Source organism: Pteropus alecto, unplaced genomic scaffold (genome assembly GCF_000325575.1).
Source record: "Pteropus alecto unplaced genomic scaffold, ASM32557v1 scaffold121, whole genome shotgun sequence".
NCBI classification, from domain to species: Eukaryota; Metazoa; Chordata; class Mammalia; order Chiroptera; family Pteropodidae; genus Pteropus; species Pteropus alecto.
In genome coordinates, this window is record NW_006434369.1 from 13,066,503 (window position 1) to 13,079,419 (window position 12,917).

General features: G+C 38.7%; 1 protein-coding gene and 1 pseudogene across 1 annotated transcript in view; both read right to left on the reverse strand.

Annotated features, from left to right (window-relative positions):
- The window catches only part of BMP6 (bone morphogenetic protein 6), a gene marked incomplete at its 5' end in the record, with an annotated part of 137,500 nt that overhangs the window by 48,810 nt on the left and 75,773 nt on the right, over positions 1 to 12,917 (reverse strand). The window lies entirely within an intron of this gene.
- Positions 8,986 to 9,101, reverse strand: LOC112477754 (annotated as a pseudogene).

The window sequence follows — 12,917 nt, forward strand, 5'->3', positions numbered from 1 at the left end:
TCTGTTGTTGGTTGAAAATCATGGTATTACCTCAACTCCAGCTGGAAGATGGAAAAAGAACATTGAGGATTGAAAGACCATCTTTATTTACCTGCTAAGTTTTGGATGAATATTGTAGCTGGAAAAAAATGAAATACAACTAAAAAGGATTTCCAGAACAGATTCTTGGATTGGCCCCGTGGTTGGGCTCATTTTGGTCTGGTAACATTGCGGAGACCTTCTCAGCGGGGCCGAGGGGTCAACACCCCAGCCCCTTCCCCAGTCCTTCTCTTTCTACCTTTCTCTCTCCTACTTTCTTTCCCTTTTTCGCTTTTCTCTCTGCCTATTAAGTTTGCCAAATTCAAGTTAAAGAACTACTAGATCTCTAGATCTGATGTTAAAAATAGTGTTGTTAGGCATGCAATCCCTAAAACATAAATAGCACATAAAAATAGCACATAAATCGACCTCAATGAACTCCAGCCATCTAACTGATCAATGACGTGGACAATGAAATAGGTATGCAATTATACCAGGTCTGAATTTCATCTGGATCGTTTTCTCCCGCTAGATCTTAAAGATAAATCTTTAAATAAGATGTACAGTGACCATCCATGCTGGTTTGCACAAGACTGAGGGATTTCCCAGGACACAGGCTTTTTAGTGCTAAAATTGGATAGTCCCAGGCAAACTAGGATGAGTTGGTCACCCTATTGCCATAGGATATCTAACTTTAATAAAACCTCAGACTCTGGAAGATGCCCAGATTAGAGATCACACATGTACACAAGTACATGCACACACACGTGCACTCACACACTCAAGTGACAGTCACTAGGTAGGTACTCACACACACATACACACACAGAGAATCACGCAAACATGCTTACATATGTGCCTGGTCACAGCTGGTTCCTTTCTTTCCCTCATTTTCTTCTCTAGCCAATTCTCACAATTCACCTTGTCATTCTGGATGATGTTTCTCCCCCTAATTACTCATGTTCTCACATCTTTCACCTGGTTGGACATAGGATATCCCTCTCTGCAATCTGAGAACATCTTGTCAATTTCATGTTTTTATAAAATATAATCACTAGCTCATTAAAAGGATTTCCTTTCCCCAGATCATGATGGCCTTTTCTTTTTTTTTTCCAATATAATGAACATATCTACAAACAACCTCTGACCCAGGCGGACCCTGAGAGTTGTATGTAGTGTGGTCCTGAAAATCATGAGCAGCTGCTTCCCTGTTCACTTGAAAACGGAATATGGAGCAGGGCTCCCAGGACCCCAGACCCTGGTTGAGGCATTCTCATGTGAAGAGAGAGTCAGTCCTCTGGCTCTGTGTGACTGTAACCGAGCCCGCTATAAGCACTTGCCTATGGGGGCTGGCTGTGATTAGTGTTTAATCGTAGACAGTGTTTGTCTACATGAAAGGAAACCTCTTAAAGCACCAGGCCACAATAAAGTACTTGCTTCAGTTGTGTATATTGACTATGTGCAACGTTCATAAAGATGTCAGTTACTGCCTACAGCTGCTAGCAAATTGGAGGGGAAAAACTCCCCAAATCACAATTAGAAGTGCCGAAATATTCCACAAGTGGTGGTAGTGAGTTAAATAATATGATTCCACAAGGAATATTAAAGGTTCTAAAATCTTTTCTTTTTTTTTTTCCCCCAAAGTCCCTCCAGCCAAATGTAAAATGTCTCAAAACTACAAAGCGAACACAATGTTGCCACTCTGGTCTTACATGCAAAAGAAATGTTTCAGAATGCTTTTTCACAGTGAGATTAGGAAATGTGAAAAGCTTCCCTGGCTCTACTGTATATGTATTTTTTATTTTTGACTTACTGCAATTCTTTGTATTTTGGAAATTCTGAGAAAAATCAGCAGAACAAAAACAGTCTAAGCCATGGATTTGGTCTATTTTATGCCTTTTAAAATGTTTTTTCAAGAAAATACTCCAATTATAAATGTCCTTTTAAAAAAAGCAATGGGTGGGCAAGGAGACACGATCTAAATGTATTCACCTGTTAGATCCACAACAGGTGGAGACTGCCTGGCAGAGTAACACTAGGCAAACAGCCTGACATTTGGGACCTCCATTTCCTCACTTTGCGACGTGAGGTGGCTGTACAAGATGATTCCAAAGCCCATTCATTCCAACACTACATTTCTATCATTACAGGAGGTGTTTGGGATAATCTAATATTCTAGTCAGCTGAAAGTTCAATTAAATTTTTAAAAACACTTTTAATTCAGCTTTAAAACTTTAGGCAGTTTTCTGCCTTAATAAACATATAAACACATCATTCCTTAATGACTGAGTTTCCTGCAGAAGATCAGCATTAACGTCCACTGAGAAAAGAAGTGAGAAGGAAATGGTGTCTTCTAGTTGAAAGAGCTTTGAAAACCAGAAAACCTGAGGAAAACCTGAGGATCACAGCATATGCTCACACTCGCGCGCGCGCGCGCACACACACACACTCAAATGAGCTCATTAACACATATAAAAACACTGCAAATTTTAAAGTTCAAAGGCAAGCATTATTTTCAAATTAGAGGAAATCTCTGATTGGCCAAAGACCTACCTAAAAGTTATTTACTCCAGAGTGAAAAGTTGGTTTCTCCAGAATGAAAATGGTGATGGGAATGTGGGGGCCTAAATCTTGACTCCCCATTATTTTCCAGTTTATTTGTCTCTTTGTTCTCTAAGCACAGTTCAGAATAATACAACCAACCCTGGTTAACTGAAGGATCCGATCTTAATAATTGAAGTATTACCATAATAAAAAGGCCAATCAGCTAATAAGCGATATTAGATGTAGTAGAGCAATAATTTTTTGTTTATATAGCATTCATATAATATTTTCCCTTACCATCATAGGGGATTTTCTTTTTTTAACCTAAAATAACAAAATATAACTCCTGTAGGTAAACTTGACACTAACAGAAAAAAGCAAAACCAAAAACAACCACCATCCAAACAAATGAACTATACTCTGATGCACTAGTATACTTTAATCAAGTTGAACTAGTCCTCAGGGTTTAGTTTAAAATGAAAGTCAGCATGAACAGAAAATATAATCATGGATGAGACTTTAACTGAAAGACGTTCCACTGGGAGGGATTCTCTCAAATTTAGCTTTAACATCATCTCCCTCTTCAGTGTTACCATGGCTGAATGTATTAACACTTTCCTAATTGTGAATTTTACTTTGGGCCAGAATTGTAAATCATACCAGTTAGCATGGCCTTTTAGAACTATTTGACTTTTGAGTTGCTTACTTATCTTTAAAATGGGGAGAACATCTATTCTGTGGATTATTAAGAGAATTAAAGGTAAAAGGGCACAGGCATTATACCAATGTAAATGTCATTCTCTTCCCCCACCTCTTCTACTTCTTTCTCTTTTCCCACTCTTTCTACTTCCTTTCTCAATATCTTTGTCAGGAAAACACACACACAAACTTCTCCAGCAATTTTCCATCCCACTAACTAATGGTTTTCAACCTAGAGGGCAGGACATCCTTAGATCCTCACTGTAGGAGACATTCTAACATAAAAGCACAATCCCATTCTGAAGTGCCACAAAGTCAGACTGTAACCATTTGCCAGCAAGCATAGCTTAAGCCATATCAATACACAAACGATTAGTAAAATGCCCCTCGCCAAGTACTCGGTTTCCGGCCAGAACTACTAATTCTACGCTACTATGTTCTATTTCCTCTCATTCTATTTTTGAATAAATTGGTTGTATTACGAAGTCTAGCAACTGGAGACAAAGGAAACTGTTAATACTAAGCACATCTTTGCTGTTAAATGCTCGTTGTTAATTATAATAGAGATGAAGTAAGCCATTTCCTCCATTTTTAAAGACCTTATATAGTGTATAATCTCTATTTTAAAAAATTTTAAATTAATTTATGATTCAACTATGTGATCCTTCTATAATCACTTTAACCTCTAAAGTGTTTTCATTACAATATATTTTTAACCAAGATTATGGCTTTGCTATTGCCACCATTAATTTTTGGCAGCAAAAGTAATAATAGCTACTACTTATTGAACACTTATTGTGTGCCAAGCAATGACGGGCTCTCCATAAACAACTAATTCATTTTTTTGTAACTTTCAATATTATCCAAATTTACTGATAAGAAACTTGTCTTAATTCCTAAAGCTTATCAATGTCAGAGCTAAGATTCCAGACCAGATATTTTTATTGCAAAGTACATGCTCTTAACCACTCTGCTATTCTGCATGTATACAGGTAGCTACCACACATCCAAAAATATCTCTAAATTCATCAGCTCATCAGAGTTTCAGTGCCATAGCACTTGGTGGAGGTCTGGAGTCCACAGCTTCCTGGAAGCATTTGAATACATTGCTTGGCAAGAGAAACCAAGGCTGACACCTTGATTAAATCCTGGGAGTTCTTGGGCTTATCCTGAGAAGACCCCAGAAAGGGAAGAACAATCTTGCAACAGGTGACTTAGAGGCTTGGCATCACATAATTTGAATATTTTTAGAACATTTAGATAGGCTTATTATATACCCCAATCAGGTCAACAGACACTTATTAGTTATTGCCAGCTGAGGAAACCAAAGCTTAAAGAGATCAAGCACATCCTTGCTTTAGGGACAGACTAGGCCTCTTGACCCTCAGATCACAATAGTTCTCCAAAGACCTGAAGAAAGAGTGAGTCTATGGCCATACCACCCTGAACACACCCAATCTCGTCTGATCTCAGAAGCTAAGCAGGGTCGGGCCTGGTTAGTACCTGGATGGAAGAAAGGGTGAGATATAGAGAGAGGAAGAGAAAGGTAAAGAATTTAGAGATAGTGATAAGTATAAGGTTAAGAGGATATGTGTGCCTTGTGTGAAAGAATAAAAAATCCTGAAATAAAACTAAAGAATAGCAGAAGCTAGTGAACAACAGAAAGACAAAAACGAGGAATACAATAAATACCACCTTAAGAATGAAGAAAAGTTAAGAGTTTTTGATGTTTGGCTGTGGTAGGCAAATTCCTAAAATGATCCCTAAGACTTCTTGTCCTAATACCTAGGACTGTCAATAGGATGAGAAAAAATGCCATGATTATGTTATATTACATGGTAAAGGGAATTCTGTGGACGTAATTAAGGTTACTAATCAGTTGACTTACAGTTAATCAAGGGGCGATTATCCATGTGGGCCTAATCAAATCGCAGGAGCCCTTTAAAAGTAAACTTTTCTCTGGCTAGTGGCAGAAAAGGACATCAAAGAGTTTCCAGGCATCATGTACTATTGCTGGCTCTGAAGATGGAGGAGATCACCTGTTGAGGAATGTAGATGGCTTCTAGAATTGAGGGTAAACCTGGCTGAAAATGAGAACCTCAGTCCTACAAAAACAAGGAACTGAACTCTTACAAAAACCTGAATACGCTTCAAGGTAGATTCTTCTCAAGAGCTTTCAGATAAGAGGGCAGTTTGGCCAAAATCTTGATTTCGGCCTTGTAAGACCCTTAGCAGACCACCCGGCCAAGCCCCCCACACTTCTGAATGAACAAATGAATGTTGTTTTAAGCCCTTAAGTTTGTGATAATTTGGCATGTAGCAATAAAAAATTCATACACCGAGGGACCTGGATTCAAATCTTAGCTCTGTCCTGCCATCGATTTGTGATCTTGGGTGTTTCTTAGTTTTTTGTTTCCCCATCTGTAAACAGAGATAATAACTCACGGCCCAGAAAGTCAATGGGAGGACTGAATTAGTTATGCTGGTCCTGGCACCAAGAAGCTACCTGTTACTTCTAGGGAAGACTCAGAATAGCTGGATTCTCCCCAACTGGCCACCAGGTGGTGCCACCAAACAAAAACAGCTGGGTTTTCATTTTGAATCCCTGGCTGGAGTAAAGAAAAGGAAACAGCAGAGGGGCAAAAGAAGCGAAGAGTCATCGTCTAGATGGCTATTTAGATATGCCACTGTTTACAACACAGGTGTTCAGAATCAAGGGCATTCCGAAGATAAATCATGGAGGGACACTATAGAATATCTGTAGGCATTTAAAACTGTTTTATGTAATGATTGACTTCAAATCCATGTCATTTCAAATGTATTGAAGGTAGTTTACAAAATATAATCAGACGGCAAGATAAAAATAAGTGAGAGAACTGGGTTAGACAAAAGAAAATGAACCGGGGATATACAAACTGTGGCATCTTTCAGCTATGCTGAGGATGACTTTTGACCTTTCCAGACGTCAAGAAAATAAGAATACAGGGCCAGTTACTCCATTCACAGAGAAAAGTTGCTCAGAAAAAGCCTAGACCTAGCAGAGAATTCTCATGCAAGTCCTCACAAAATGGACACCATGTCATATTGTGAAAGGGGAGTTGAAAATACATTGCACTTATATTTGTTTATCAATGTTTTTCTGTCTTTTGTATTTTTTTTACCTTTTGTTCTTTCTTTTGCATATTTTTAATTCGATTTTAGTATTTTTCTTCATGATGTGTATGGGTTTGTTATACAATAAGAATAGCTTTTTGTCATATTGTCTATCATATTTGCAACAATTATACCACAAGGTTAATATCATGAATGTATTTACTTTTCGTTTCACTTTTGTTTCAATTTTACTTAATTTGTGTTTATATTTTGACATAAGTGAGCTTAAAATTTTTATGTCTAATATACAGGTATATATTTCTTTATATATATGTGTGAGGAATGTATATATCTAATATGTACACATGTGCCATAAAATCTCCTATTACTTTATAGCTAGAATGTATTTATCTATCTAGAGACCAGTTAAATAATCACCTTTATTTTCCTACAGTTTGTAATGGTGCCTAAACACTACTGAATTTTAAAATGCATTTGAGGTTCATAGGAATTGGAATGGATAGTGTTCTTTAAGCAAATACAAGGAAACTTTTTCTAAGATTGAAAGTTTAAAATGGATACCTATTATCTGGAATGAATTCACTATCAGTCCTGAGAACAAGCAAACAGATTCACTTATTTCCTTTCCCTAAAGTCCTTCCATTTTCTCAATCCAATTATAACACAGCTCTATCAAAGTATATAAAATCTACCAAGGCTTGATCTAACTCAATCCTACCCTGGAACGACAAAATCAATGTTGAATTTGGAATTGCAGGACTTGGTTGGCTACCCCCACCCTCTTTTCTCCATTTGAACACCTGCCTATGTTGACACAAAGCTCAGCAGAGGCACTACCCTGTTCTCTTATAACCATTTGCAGAGCAGTAATTTTCATATACACATTTCTCACTTAGTTAAGAATGCTAGTTTAAAAACAAAAATGTAAATATTTTCATCGCCAAAGACTTTTACTGCCCAAAGAGAAAATTAGGTGCTTCCATTACAGAAGTTATCTGTAAAAGAGTTCTCACCTCTGTGAGAGTTTAACTGGAAAAGTTTAACCAAGGGATGAGAACGCATGTGAATTTAATAAAGGGGGTAAAGATGTTAGAGAGACAATGAGGAGGCCTGGAATCAATTAGATCAAATTATACCCTGTGTTACATGTGCAGAACTCCTGTTACAGTCCAATGCAATAGCAGAAAAGAATATACTACACTGAACTTAGACCCTATTTCAGAATACATAGTGCTTTATAAACAAAGTCTCCTTAATCAAGTTGTTTCATTTAGAGAGTGGGTCAGAAACTGCCAGCTGAAAAAGCTTCTCCCTAGGGGATGTACATTTGCCCTAACAGGGGGCCCATCCCCATGACAACTAGTTACCAGGCCAACAGTTATCCCTACAAATCAGACCTTCCTTCCAAATATTCTTTCTCACTTCCTCTTCCACCATTGATTTCTTCCTCCTGTCATTGTATCCATCCAGCAAGTGTTTCCCACTCCATGACCAGCCAGATAGCCTAAATCTTGGCCCCTGTAGGTCTCCATACCCCACTGACTCTTGCTCCTGGAACTCAACCCTCAGGACCCCCAGTTCATGTCCCTAGAGGAGCTGGGAATCCTGAGCACTTAGGAGGGAATGTCCTGAATTTCTAGGGACAGGCACAAGTCAGGTGGGAATGGGGTTAGATCTGTTCACTCAGGAATCATTGCTACAATAACTGAGGATGGTGGCCTGGCAAGGTGTCAAGAGCCTGCGATATGATGACAGGTAGGTGCCTTCTCAAGGAGATAGTATGTTTACATACTGACCTTTGACCCTATTTAGCATGAATCTCATAAGTTTCTAAATGTGACTCTTTAGTCCCCAACTGTGAGCTGCCCTGAAGTAACAGTGCACTTTTGAGGCTCTTGACATGGCATTTTCCAATCACGAAAAGAGATATATGACAGCGGGGAGCTACATTTCAGACCCAGAGTTTCTAAGTACAACTGTGGCTGGTTTGGAATTCCAGTCCAAGCAGACTCCATACATTGCTGTCCCCACGGGAACACACTGAAAAGACATTTCATCTCAAAGCCCCTATCCCCAAGAATCAGTGTTGGCCTAGGTAGCAGGGAGGCAAGGTGAGAAGTGCATCTCTCATATACTTTGAGATTTCCCTTCTCTCAAGAACAAATGTATTTTAACATTTTATAAATACTTTTACTAAAATATGAGTGCAACTCGAAAATATGAGTGCAACTATTAAGTTTGAATCCTTCAGAAAATAATCTTTCTAACAAATCCTCTGGTTAATTTTCACACTTAATAAGCTTCTAGTTTGTAGCATTCAAGGAAGAAAGCTCTAAGATGAGTATAAATACTATGAGCTACTCAAGGACAGGGACTTTCGATTTCTTTTTCTTCTTGTTTTAGCCACTGAATCTAGTTCCAGCGGCTGGAACCAAGTCAGTGCCTCAAGGAGAGTTTGGTGCATGCAGAGCATTCACCCTGAGGGAAGCAACATGGCCCCTGGGCTCGGCTCTTCCACCAGCTGCCTCTGCAGCCTTGGCACAGCCACTTGAGCCCAGCTTACCAGGCCTCAGTGTGCTCGTCTGCAAATTTAGAATTTTTTTTTTTTAATGCCTACAGCACCTGGTCTTCCTAGGTGGTCTCCCATCCAAGTACTAATCAGGCCCGACCCTGCTTAGCTTCCGAGATCAGACATCGGGCTTGTTCAGGGTGGCATGGCCATAGACCATGGCCCATGGCTCCACTGGGGCATGAACCCAGGACCTTCTGCATGTAAAGCAGCTGTGCTAACCGCTACACTATGGAACCACGTCCAAATTTAGGATATTGAACTGGATTTTCTCAAATCCTCCTTGCAGCTTTAAGAATTCCATGATGCTATGTAGCTGTTTTTTTCAAACGTGGAGGATAACACAACTTGCGTAGCACTATTTTGCTATTTATGTATAAAATGAATTACCTGGCGTGGAGAAAATGTTTAATTCTTATTCTTTGGTGAGCCAAATAAATGTATATATTTTTCTATCAATACGCACAATTAGCCAAGGAAGTTAGATCAAATTTTGAGAATTTGTAGATGGATATGTAAATGTGTGTATATGTATGCATGTATGTATGTATGTATGTATATGTGTGTATGTGTGTATGTGTGTGTGTGTGTGTGTGTATGTGTGTGTGTGTGTGTGTGTATAAATGACATTAAAACTTTGGGTTAAACTTTCCAGTTTTGCATATAGTAAGTAGTCGACACATATTTGCTCAATGAACAAATACATAAATAAGTGATCTCACAGTGTAAGAGATTTTGGAGAAGTAACACGATAGATTTTTCACGATCAGATTCAGTTTTCCTACCTTTGATAATGTTTTATTCCCTGGAAGACTTACTGAGTATAGTATAAATTCGAACACAATTGCACACTGTTTAATCACTGGGCTGTAAACCCTGAAAAACAACAAATAGCATCTGCAGTAATAACCGTGTCAGTCTATTTTACAGAGTCTGAAGATTTCCAATGAATGGTGGTGGGTGGAATGTGGTTAATGGTTGGGAGTATCTCCTGGATTAAATGTTTTCTGGCATTTCTCAGAGGAGGAAAGCAGTTAGTCTGCATTTAATTTTTAAACCGCTTTTCATCCCTTTCCGCCTCTACATAGCCACACACAGGGAAAAAAAATCCTGTTGCTCATGCTACGCATTCTTTTTCCAATTCTTCTGGGCTGTTCTTCCATTTCTGTTTAGAACAGCTAATCTTTCACAAAACTAGATTGAGTGCAAGAGGCACATCTTGCACATCCCTAATTACACAAACATAAATAAGGTTTGGACACTATTAGCCCCTTAAACAACAGCTCTTTTCTGGCCATCGGCCAAAGGAAGTTTCCGGAAACATATGATATCTATTTCCCACTCATTCCGAGTTTATTACAGGTTGCAAAAAACTATCAGAGTTCCACTTAAATATACTTAAGCCAATAGTTTTTAAAAGATGTTTAATTCATCACTTTTAAATCTTCATCAACGTAGACATTAAAAAGGATATATTTATGTTCTATACGCCCATTAGAAGAAGCAGGGCTCTTGCCAAAGCCCTGTATTGGAAATAGTTAGCTCTAAATTTCCCTTATGATCACAAGTGCTCAGGAGTCTCAAGGCTCAGAAGTGCTAGCGGGAAGTGGACGCTTCTAATCACATTTTCCTGCTTGCTCTTTCAAGGTAAATAAAATCTGACAAGTTTGGCACCTGTTAGAAAGTAAAAGGGAAGGGTTTTCAGAGACCATCCAAATCTTCCTTAGACCTCCCACATCCCAAGAATAAATGCAATGTTTAAAATGGACAATTCAGAACTTGCAGCCTTGAGAAGTTAACTGCAACACAGAAAGACCAGGCAATTGGTCTTAATAAGTTTGCAATGTTTCCCTGCTCCCCAGAGGCACTGAACAGTTTCTGGTCACTGAAATGTGCATGGTTAATAGGTCTGTTTCAGAAATGCCTCTCTATCCATCTTTCAGTAAATGTTCAGATTTTACAAAAGTTTGTCTTCCACCAACCAAAAGCACAAGCTGACTTGATTATAAGTGCAATCATTCCTTTATATGCACACTTATTTTCTTCTATTTTAACACTGAAAGACTTTAGATCAGTAACAAAAAAGAACTAGGATCATTCACTGGCATGCGAACATAGCAAGGCTGCATTCCATGGTTGTCTTCAAGATATACTTGAAGTGTGATGAAGAAAGCGGTCAGCTTTTAGGGTGGTTTGAGTGGTCCTCTCCCTTTTGTGATTGCCTCTCCCCAACTTCCTACGTAGCAAGGGTTCTCAATCTTAGCATGCATCAGAATCATCTGGAGGATCATTTAAAACACAAATTGCTGGGCCCCACCCCTAGAGTTTCTGATTTATTCTCTAGGGTCCAAAATGAATATGTCTAACATATTCCCGGGAGATGCTGATCTTCTGATTTGGGGAACACACATTGAGAACCGCTGCTATATGTATATCAAAAGGGTGAAGATGGAACAGGAGATAATAAGGTTTCCTGTGGGACATTATTCTCTCCCTCAACTAGAATCATAAAGAGAGCATTACATAAGGTACGTAAGGGGATGGCTGCTGTTTTCTCTTTGTAAGAGTAAACGGAGAATTAACAAACTGAAGCAAGAGATGTTGAGATCAGATGCTTAGACAGTTGTTAAATATTGAAATGGGATGGCAGAAAGACAGTGAAATCCTCTTGTCAAGAAGTTAAGACTAGGAGCAACTTTTAATTCAATGGTATGATTTAAATTGGAGAGGCGGAATGTTAACCAATCCACTCCCATCCTATGATAGGTGAAGTTTTTCCTTTCCTACCTGCCTAAGCACACTAAATTGATCAGCCTCTTGATAAATCATGACGCTTTAATTCTAAGCTACAATTTTCTTATTAAAATTATTGAGTGATCCAATCAGTTTAATAAGATGGACTATTATGTGGAAAATATTAATTTCATTAGGATGTAAAATATTAAGAGTTGTCCAATCCAAAGAAAAAGATAACTAAGGCAAGGCCATACCAAAAGTTCTCTGTAGACTACTTTGATAGACTCCATTTATTTAAATGACTTGCTCTTTTACCTGTCAAGACCAGTAGAAATGTGTGTTCCTTAGAATCAGAGAAAAATATCAACAGCCAGTGGAATGCATGCGTACAACCACAAATGCTATACATCTACAAGTCAAAAATCTGGGTAGAAGAAGGAAAGAAGTTACAATTTACACATGAGAAAAGCTACATAAATTTTCAGAATGAGAATGTAAAGGATTATAAAGATGTTTGCACACAGGGAAATCATCTGGTTAGCAATTCTAGAAATGGGACACAGGGAAGGTAATTTATAGGTTGCCCATCCATGCTAAGGACTAGAAATTAATTTCATCAAACTGGGGAGATAACAACGTATTTGTTCTCTTGTTTGAAGATCTTTCTCCCCATGTGAAGGGGAGAGGGGACAGTCCTCGGGGTGCTGAAAATCAATCCAGAGAGCAGCACTTGCCTCCTATTCTCTGGGCCTCTTGAGGGGCTGCCACCAAGTGGTTAACTTGGTGTGTTAAGCAGGCTTTGTAGAAAATGTGTTTGATGTTAATCTCCTAAGCATCCAACCACATTGCTGACCCCACAGATCAGAATGCAGCGACCCTATGTGTGGAAGCCTACATTCTTTGCAAGCAGACACTTCACACTTCAACAGTAATGAGACTAAATGTGACTGTAGTCATGTGTCATTCCAACTGGAGATAAACAGACTCAAATGTGCCTTCCGTGATGACCTTGCTTAGTGTGGGAAGCCTCATTGGGACATTTTTCACATCGCGGAGTACTTAAGATTTCAATGGCCTTGTGACTTCTCTGCTAGAATATTTTATGATCTCTACTGACCCTCAAAATGCTCTCTGTGGGGTTTTATTTTGCCTTACATGGCCCTGCAAGTGCTCTTCTAAAACTGAAAAGCTCCTGAACCAAACAAATATTGACACTGTTTGTTTTCTCCAGCCATGA